The following is a 10,730-nucleotide window of genomic DNA, read 5'->3' as shown; positions in this document are numbered from 1 at the left end:
GCCTGGCACTTAGGAGATGCTCCTCCTCCAATTTTCTAAACAAACAAATACCCCAAAATGGGAAAAGAAAGGACCCATCCAGTCTCCTTGTGCTGCTGTTCCCAGAACTGTTCCCCTCTTACTTCATCCAAACAGATCTGCTCTCTGTGCCCTTGTCTTTCTTTGTGTCTGGATAACACTACCCTAGATGCCAAGAAGCCTTCTAGGATCCCCACAGTGACTTCACACCCCCAGCCTTCTTCCTTGTCACTCAGCACAATGACTTGCTCAATGGCTGGGAGTTCTGTAGGGCAGGGACCACAGTGCCTCATTCCCTACACCATGCCCACCCAGTACCCACCATAGGAACTTGATGGATGCTCAATAAACATCTGTTGGATTAGGAATGACTGCAGGCCTCAGAACCCTGGGATATTTTCTCCCTCCCAGAAGCCACCTGGATAATCTGATGACTTGGTGCCATCTCTTGTCCGTATTCCAAATTGCCCAAAGGCACAAGCTCTCGCTTGAGCTCTGTCTGGCTCCTTGTTATTTCTCTAGTCTTTCTCACTGTTGTTTTTCCCCTTGAGTTCTCACAGAAGTATAGAGGCTTGACAGTTTCACACTAACTCTGAAAAACTTTCCCCAAGATTCCTCCTTGCTGATTTTCTGGAATCTGCTTTGCATCTCTCTTGGCTTATGAAGCCAACGACTCATCTACTGAGCCAGGAGTCTCTTCTCAGCAGGGATTTCTTGCAGGAAATGTGAGACGAGCAGGTGACATGTCTTTTACCCTCATTCCCCATTAGTCCTGGCTTTTCTTCACAAAACTCCAGATTTGTGATAGCATGAGAGGCAGTGGGATTGCTGCCACTTCCTGACACAGTCAGCCCTCATTAAACTAGGCCCTCTGTACCCCAAGGGGCTCACCCAGGGCATTGACAGAGCTTCCAAGATCTCCAGCCTCTAGATTCCACAAGGACACAAAATCACCTATTTCCTTGCTAAGCTTCCACATGATGACAACCTCTGTCTCTCCGTGGAAGTCTGGAAAACTACAGGAATATATCTCACATGTTTTCAAGTTGCCAAACCTTTTCATCTTTCTTAGCCACTAGAAATCACACGCACATACTTTCTAATTTGTGATATTTAAAACATTTTGCAAATGTGAGTTATAGAGCTGGCAGCCTGCACATATCTTATCAGCTGTCTCGGGCAGAAAGTTTTCACGTTAAACAGGAAGGGAATGGTTCCGGTGTCAACCACACTCAGCCAGATGACCTGAGTGTGTGAGCATGTGGGTCTCTGTGAACTTGGAGAGATTCCATGGCAGCTGGGTCAGGGCGGGGTGGGATTTTAGGGACTGCTAATGGAACTGGATAAACAGGGGTAGCATCTGACGGAAGGTGTGTGACAGGGGTGTTTGAAAGCCAGGGTGTGTATTTGTGTTAAGTTCCTGAGGGTTGTCACAGGCACTGCTTGCATCAGAAATGGTTTGCAAATAGGACAGTGAAACAAAGCAGAAGGGGGCCTATGGGGAGTGAATTAACCAGGCTTAAATGAAGTTTGCAAAACAATTCTGGAGGATTCCAGTAACTCTTATCATCATCATCATCAACATCAACATACAACAGTAACAATAGCATTTTTGAGAACTTGATGTGTACTAGACACAGCTGTCCACTCACACACAAAGACACACACATGCACGCACACACTGTGGGCACCATGGCACATGCGATTCAAGGCTGTCTTGTCTTCTGTGGGTTCTTTCTTCTGCACTGGTCTTGGAACCTTTTACCTGGGACGTATTTTGTGGGATTTAGTCCAAAATAAAAATACAGAGCCTCTTGTTGAAAGTTCTTATGAATTTCAAGATGGCGATAGCACATCTATCACCATCTTGGTGGAGCAGGGAGCCCCATATGACTACACAGCTCCAGGCCTGTGAGGCAGGCCCTGCTTTTACTTCTTTTTTTTTTTTTGCTTTTACTTCTTAATGACTTGGGTGCATTGCCTCTGTCTGGTGGGGAGACTTCCCTCACAGCTGGGGTGTAATGCAAGAACAGTTCATTTGCAGTTTGTCCCCTTCACACCAAAACAAAGCACCCTTAACAGAAACTTGGGCTTTCCTCCCTTCTCTTAGCTGTTTGCCAGCTGCCCCACATCACGCCTGGGTGTGATCTGCTGAGGGGCGTCAGTGCCACAGTGTTAGGTGACACTGGTGTTTGAGCCACCTGTTTATACAGATTACTTGAACTATTTGGGCCTGCCCAAGCTTGATCAGGAATAAATAAGGTGAAAGTAAATGGGTGGACAAAGATACACCAAGCTAATTGTGAGCATAAGAAAGCTGCAGGGGCTACACTAAATCAGAGAATGTAGACTTCAAGGGAATGGGCGTTACCCAGGCTAAAGTGGGAAATCCATATGGAAAAAAACAATGTGCATGTGTATGTGTCAGTATCTAGTAGCAGAGCTTCAAAATAGCTGAAGAAAATTGACAAAAAGGAAAGAAGGAGACTATAATAATCACTTGCATCAGTGGACTGAATAGCTAGACTAAACAACAAGGGACTAGTTAGATGATCAGAAGAGCATTGCCAGCTATGCTGAATATAACTGACATTTAGAGAACACCAGGCTCAACAGTGGCAGCATTCACATTCTTTCCCAGCAAACAGGGCACCTTTACCACGAGAGACCGTATGTTCGCCCATCAAACAATATTAAAACAATTTAAAGAATGTACAGAGTTGTTCTCTGACCACATCAGAAGGAAATTAAAATAAATGACAATGAGGTATACAGAAAAATTCAAATACTTGGAAATTATATAATACATGTCAAAACAATCCATAGGTCAAAGGAGACAGTCCAAGGGAAATTAGAAAATATTCTGAATGGAATGATAATAAAAATTAAATACAACAAAACCTGCAGGATATACTGAAGATATACTGGGAAGGAAATGCATAGCTCAAAACACATCGATTGTAGAAAATAAAAATGTCACGTGGGGATTGGTCCACCAACATTCTCATGGCCTTGTGGTTATGGTGTGGAGCGGGGGCATTGCAGGGCAAGGGACTCCTTCTCTTGGTTTCTCTGCCTACAGGCTCCCCCCGGTCCCCATATGGCAGCCCAGAATATCATTCCAAAACTTAAATCTGACTGTGTCACCCCATCCTCTAAACCCACCTATGGCTCCCCATTGCTTCAGGGTAAAATTCAAAATGGACCTTGTCAAGCTGGCCTTTTATGACCATGCCCCCGCTCACCTTGACTTCTAATGCCATGCCCGGTGCCACTGTGCTACACCCAGCTTCCTGAACTGGCCCTTGAAATCAAGAGTTTTTTTTCTCTCTCTTTTTTGTCACTCCTAGAAATAGGGTGGACAGATAAAATGCAGGACTCCCAGTTCAACTTGAAATTCAGATAAATGAATAACTTTTTAGTATAAGTATGCCCCCAACATTAGATAGGACATATGTATATGCTGTGTAAGTATTCATTGCTTATCTGAAGTTCATATTTAACTGGATGCTAAATTTTTATGTATTATTTGCAACATCTTTACTCAGAACTGACACTTGGTGTTCCATCTGCCTTTTCCCTTCTCCTTTGCACAGCTAACTCCTTTTCCTAAGTTGGGTGGGTCTCAGCTTAGAAATAACCTCCCCCAAAGAAGCTAGACTTCCCTCCTTCTTTCTCAGGCTGAGGCCACAGTCCCTCATTACTGTACCTGAGCTGTGCCCAACAGATGGAGTGAGTGTAACTCATTCACTGCTGACTCCTCAGCCCCTGGTATTGTGTCTAGCATTTGGCGGCCACTCAAGCAATGCTTGTTGGAGTGAGTACTGACCGAGGCCCAAACTCCAAGGATAAAGAGCTGACCCACTTCCTGCCTTCCAAGCCTGGTGCCCCCAGTTTGGGGGACCCGGGGATGCATCAGTTATCTATCACTGCAAACAAATCACTCCAGAAGTTAATGATTTAAAACCACAGCAGTCGTGTAGTCTGCTCATGAATCTGTGCAACAGGCAGAGCTCAGCAGGGCCAGCTCATCTCTGCTCCGCCCACAGCATCAGCTAGGGCTGGAGGATCTACTTCTAAGATGACTCACTCACATGGCTTTCCAGCTGGTTCTGTCTGCTCCTTCTCTCCACATGTGCCTCCCTGTAGCGTGGCTTGGCTTCCTCCCAGCATGGTGGCTAGGTTCCAAGAGCAAGTATCTCACACACACAAAAAAAGACTGGAAACGGCAGACACTCGCTTTTTAAGGCCTGAATCAGGAAACTGGCACAAAGGCGCTTCCCCATGTTCTGTTGGTTAAGCAGGTGCAGAGTCCATATTTAAGGAGAGGGGGCTTAGACCCCCATCTCTTAATGGAACAAGTGCTAAGGAATTTTGTGACCATGTTTTAAAGCCACTGCAGGGGAGAATCCTCACAACAAAGGACTTGACAGCCCATCATCTGCACCAAGTCTGTATGGCTAATGGTCTATAGGATGCTTTTCTCTCCATGGGTCAGTGGGTAAGCAGAAGACCAGTATGTTCAGGGCAGTCTTGGAGGGAGATAGGACAGGAGGGAGAGAGATACAGTCTTCCCTTGAAGGATGAAGGATGGAACAACTTAACCCACGTAGGCGCTTAATGATCATTGCACCTTGAAAGGAGGCTGCACAACTGGAGCCTGTCATGTGTCCTTTGGGATGTTGTCAACAGAAATGTTGAAACTGAATTTCCTTTTCATTCTGAAATTTTTTAAATCGAAATAAAGTTGACAGAATAGTAAAATGAACAACCCACACACCCGCCACCTAGTTTTACCAAAGGTTAACATTTTGCCATATTTGCTCTTTGAAAGTTAAGTTACAAACAAGACATCTCCCTCCCCAGTCCTTCCGCCTGCATCCCACCCAGAACCAGCGTACTCTCCCCACAGTGGTTCTCCACTGGGAGGTGACTTTGACCCCCAGGGAACATTTGACAGTGACAAATGGAGACATTTTTAAATTACATTTTTTATTAAGAAAAAATTCACATAACACAAAATTTGCCATTTTAGAAGTGTCAGTGTTTTTAGTACATTCACAACATGATGCAACTATCATTAATTACTACCTAATTTGAAAACATCTTTTCAGACATTTCTGCTTGTTGCAATTGAAAGGATGCTGTGCTCCTGACATCTAGTGGGCAGGGGCCAGAAATGCTGCTAAAATCCCAGAAGAAGAGAATCAAATGTCAAAAGCCATTGAGGTTGGGAAACGCTGCTCTCACCATTAAGGCACTATTATCACCTCTGAGGAAATCAATAGTAATTGAGTAGAATCACCCCCACTTGTCTCAAGACTGTCTTTTTAGCATTTCTATTTTAGTTCAGGAGGCAAGGTTCACATATGACATTTGCTTGTTAGATCTCTTTAATCTTTTTTTTCTTTATATATTTTTCTTTATACAGAGAGCTATCTGATGTTCTAATTTAACTTCACCTAACCCGTTTGCACATATCTGTGCACTAACAGTGCACCTTTTTCTTCCTCTCCAGAACTTGCCCTCAAGAGTCTCCAGTGCTCCAAACTCGGTAAGACCAGCTGCCAGTCCCTGCACCCTCCCTCACCCACCTCTACTCTAAGCCGTGCTTGGATTGTCAGACTAGGGCTTCACACTTTTTCTTGACTTTCAACATACAGCTGCTGTCAGGCCATTTGGGTGACATCTTCCTTTTGATCATCTTCCTCTTACTATAATTTTAGGCCATAAATGAAATTTATTAATATGCAGTATTGCCACTAACTAGTCTGCTATTATGGCCAATCCAGTTGTAGGCTCTTTAATCTCCTTTAACATAGAAGAGTAATATCTGCCCCCCACTCAGACTTTTTGCTTGATTGTGTTTTGTAAAAGCTCAGTCCAATTTTATAGTATCATGTTCTGGATTTAACTGATTGATTCCTCAAGATTAAACTCATGGTAAACACTTTTGGCAAGAACACTACATTGATTATTGCATCACATCAGGAGGCCCATAGTATGAGGTGGCTGTGCTATTTGTGACGTTGAAATTGATGATGATGCAGTTCAGAAGACAGGAGCCAGGTGCTGTCTCCCATGCTCTGCCCACTCAAGTGTGCCATTCAGGCAGCCACCCTAGTTGGCTTACCCTTTCTGAAAAGTAAACAGGCTGGGGAGGATGACTCTCACCCAGTGGAGAATCCTCAGGCCCTCCTCTCTTCTCTTTGCTGCCCCACCTTCAGGGGTCAAGGGCAAGGCCCTAAGAGCTGGGAGTCCCCTTCACCAACCCCAGGGAGTAGGCCCCAACCCAGGTTGGCTGGCAGGACTTTGGAGGACTCCTGGGGCTTCTTCAGGTGTTCCTTGGTTCCCAGGAAGAAGGAAACTGGAGGGAAATAGGCAGAGCCCCTGTTGCCTGGAACCAAGAAGTTAAGGGTATGGGCCAGTAGGGGCCAGGGCTTATGATGTTGGGAGCTACAGGGCCTGCTAGCGTCCTGTCATGAATAACTGCAAAAGCTGCACTGGAAGTTACTCCCTACCTTCCTCCTTTCGGGAGGCCCCTACCCCGTAAAACCACCTCCTCCAGAGAAGCTACCAGTATTGCAGGAAGAAAGAAATCATTCCTGTTCTCAAAGCACTTCAGGCAAGAACCACCACGAGGACTATCCCATTGGGTATTCTATTCCATTACACAGTCTGTAAGAACCCAATGACCTGCATATTGCTTTTTTTGGGCCAACATTGAAACAGCATATAAAAATTCAGTTTTCTGGCTTTTCCTCAAAAATATGAAGTTCTGGCAATACTGGGCTTGCACCTCTGCCTCCACTAGGCCTGCACCACCACCTGGTGTCTGTGGCTTCCCCTTTCAGACCCAGCACGCACTCTACACCTACCTGATATGGAGTCCAAGTGTGGCTTTTGTCTTGTTAAGTGCTGCCCCATTGCCAATGTTGAAGTAGAAAACCAATTTTCTATACCTGTGTCTCTGAAAAAGTGTGAAGATAAAAGAGTTCAAGGGCATATGCTTCAGGGAAAATGGGAGACAGCATATTTCTTTGTAGAATTGAAGAACATTCCTGTGTGCCTATAATGTGCTCAAAATGGTTCTGTGTTAAAAAAAAAATGACCCCAAGTGTCATGCTTGGGAGGTCAGTAGAGTGTCACACTCCTCAGTTTGACTGTCAGTTCCACCATTTACAAGCTATGTGACCTCAGACAGGACTGTGATAACACCCAGATGCCTCTTCAGTTTAAACCCTAGAATACAGCTTGACTGCTATGTTAGCAAAAAACCTCCCAAGTATGTGATTTTCAAGGCTGTGTGGAGGAAAAATGAGATACCACACCTAAAATCATGTTTTCTGGGCTGAGAATTTGCCCAGAGTCAATGCCTGCCCAAACCAAAAGCCGAACCTGGTTCCCAAGAACATATTTTTTACCTGGACTTTGGCAGAAGGTGCTAGCCCATGTCACCCAGTCTACCCCCAAGGCCACAGCAAGGACAAGGCCTCTGGAGGTCAGGACTTTTGTGGAAGTCACGAGATGACCTTGGGAATGTTCAGGGCTTTTAAGAGCTCAGCTAAAGTCAAAGGAGACCCATCAGGCCCACCTAGCTCTCCATGAGTTCTCCTGCCAGGGCTATCAGCAGATTTCCAGGACTGGGACCAGGGAATTCCTGGTCCTGGGAATTCAAAGGTGACACTCCTCTAGGATGTAAGTGAGTACGCAGGAGGCCTCAGAGACTACTGGAAGCTAGTTTGGGTCTGCAAGGGAAATAAGCCTTAGAATGAAGTATTTACCATAATAATGTGGACAAGGGATGTAAAGAAACTGAAGATATCAGTTGGGAATGTACTTAGCTGCAAGTAAGAGAAAACCTAATAGTAACTTAAACAAATATTTGTTTCATGTGCAATAAGATGTCAGGAGATGGGCGACCAGGATTGGTGCAACTGCTTTACAGAGCCTTGAAGGCACTGTCTACTTTTCTTGTTTGCCATCCGTAGCAGGTTAGTCCATCCTCAAGGTTGTTGCCTCTTGGTCACAAGTTGGCTGCTACAGCTCTAAGCATTATATTCACATTTTGACCAGATGTCAAAAGGAAAAGAAGCAGAAGAGGAGGCACCTCTCGCAGGGAAGCAAAACTTTCTCAGAAGCTCTCAGTGTAATCTCAAGGGTCACAATGTATCTCAGGGACATTTAAAGAATCTGAGGAAGTTAGTCTGTTTAATCAGGCACTGACCCAAACAAAACTGGGCTTGTTTTTGGAGGAATGGGGAATGGGTATTAGGAAGTCAACCAGCTGTGTCTGCCACACCAAGTCCTTATAAAATCAGGAGGCACTTTATCCAACCCCATCTGCAACCAGTCCTACTTCTGGATTTTTCAACCATATGAGACAGTAAATTGTTTTTATAATTTAGGACAGCTTGATTCAAGCTTTCTGTTCATTACAACTGATGTCATCTCCCTGGTACGATCTGTTTCTTTTTCCTTTTCACTATTTTCAGTTTGCAACTAGAAAAAACAACCACCTAAAACATACTGCTTTTCCTCACATGCTATGGATTTTAGGAAATTGTTGCCTTCTCCCCTGGAGAAATAACCTACAAACAAAAAGGAAGTAAAATCACACTGTGCAATCTGCAAATCCCAGAAGTCAACAGCTTGCAGACACCCCCCAGGGGCAGGGAGAAAACAAGTGTCACAAGAGACGAGACAGGCATATGTAAGGACAACAAGCTGGGGACACAACAGCTTTCAATGCCACTGACCCAGAAAGTAGGTACCCCTTTTTCTCCAGGCACTTGCTGCACCACCTCAAAGGGGTGCTTTTCAGTCTATGGTCTGAAGAACTCTTCTCAAATGACACAAGAGTGTTGCTTTGAAGAGATGAGCAAAAAAGGATCAAATATGAATAAGAAACATGTGAAGTCCAAAGTCAGGGAAGAAACTCACGTGAAAAGGAAACCCATGTAACCACCACCCTGGTCAAGTTATAAACACGTCCAGGGCTGCAGACGACTTCATCTCCTCTCTCCGTCACTGATGCCCCCAGAGCCAACCACTACTCAGAGTTCTGTCACCACTCAACCTAGTTTCTCATGGTTTAGAACATCACATAAATGGAATCATACTGTATTTCTTCTTTTGTGACTGGTATCTTTCATTCAACATTATGTCTGTGAGATGCATCCACATGGTTGTGTACAGCAGATCATTCTTTATTGCTGTGCAGTTTCCAGTTGTACGAACATGCTATGGTTTGTCCAGTTGTCCTGTTGATGGGTATTCGAATTGTTTCTAGTTCTTCCCTGTTATGAATAAAGTTGCTGAGGACATTCGAGACATGCACTATAGTAGACTTCACAGTCATTTCTCTTGGGTTTATACCAAAAAGTGAACTTTCTGGCTTGATGATCAGGTGTAGTAGTTATATAGGAAGTACTAGTTTCCCAATTTACCTCTTATCAGATCTAGTTACTTCAGACCCTCACCAACACTTTGTATTGTTAATCTTTTTAATTTTAGACAATCTAGTCAGTGTACAATAGTATCTCATTGTGGTGTTAATTCACATTTCTCTATGAATTAGATTCCTTTAGTGATATTGAGCACCTTTCCACATGCTTATCAGCTACTTGGAAATACTCTTTTGTGAAGGGCCTGTTCAGTCCTGTTCCCTTAATGATTATGGAATCTGATGACATGAGAAAATGTTCATGAGGCCATTTTATCAGAAACAAGATTCGAAACATTATATGTTATATAACCTATGATAAGATGAATGTTAACATATTGATCTTAATTGTCTGAGTAGAGGATTATTAGGATTATGAGTGTATTATTATTATTTTTTTTATTTTTGATATCGTTAATGTACAATTACTCGAACAACATTATGGTTACTAGACACCCCCTATTATCAAGTCCCCCCCAAATACCCCATTACAGTCACTGTCCATCAGCGTAGTAAGATGCTATAGAATCATTACTTGTCTTCTCTGTATATACTGCCTTTCCTGTGTCCCCCCACCCCCGCTACATTATGTGTGCTACTTGTAATGCCCCGTTTTCCCCCTTATCCTTCCCTTCCCACCCATCCTCCCCAGTCCCTTTCCCTTTGGTAACTGTCCATTCTTGGGTTCTGTGAGTCTGCTGCTGTTTTGTTCCTTCAGTTTTTGCTTTGTTCTTAGACTCCACAGATGAATGAATCATTTGGTACTTGTCTTTCTCTGCCTGGCTTATATCACTGAGCATAATACCCTCTAGCTCCATTCATATTGTTGCAAATGGTAGGATTTGTTTTATTCTTATGGCTGAATCATATTCCATTGTATATATGCACCACATTTTCTTTATCCATTCATCTACTGATGGACAGTTAGGTTGCCTCCATTTCTTGGCTATTGTAAATTAAATAGTGCTGTGATAAACAGAGGGGTGGATATGTCTTTTTCAAACTGGGCTGCTGCATTCTTAGGGTAAATTCCTAGGAGTGGAATTACTGGGTCAAATGGTATTTCTATTTTTAGTTTTTTGAGGAACCTCCATATTGCTTTCCACAATGGTTGAACTAGTTTACCTTCCCATCAGCAGTGTAGAAGGGTTCTCCTTTCTCCACATCCTCGCCAACATTTGTTGTTGTTTGTCTTTTGGTTGTTGGCCATCCTAACTGGTGTGAGATGATATTTCATTGTGGTTTTAATTTGCATTTCTCTGATGAT

General features: G+C 43.7%; 1 protein-coding gene across 1 annotated transcript in view; it reads left to right on the top strand.

Annotated features, from left to right (window-relative positions):
- Positions 1-10,730, top strand: part of AGRP (agouti related neuropeptide) — a 58,197-nt gene that overhangs the window by 37,983 nt on the left and 9,484 nt on the right. The gene's annotated exons all lie outside the window — the stretch shown is intronic.

The sequence above is a fragment of the Manis pentadactyla genome, chromosome 15, assembly GCF_030020395.1.
Source record: "Manis pentadactyla isolate mManPen7 chromosome 15, mManPen7.hap1, whole genome shotgun sequence".
Classification (NCBI taxonomy): domain Eukaryota; kingdom Metazoa; phylum Chordata; class Mammalia; order Pholidota; family Manidae; genus Manis; species Manis pentadactyla.
Note: the sequence above shows the minus strand (reverse complement) of the source record. Positions and strands in the feature narration are given on the sequence as shown.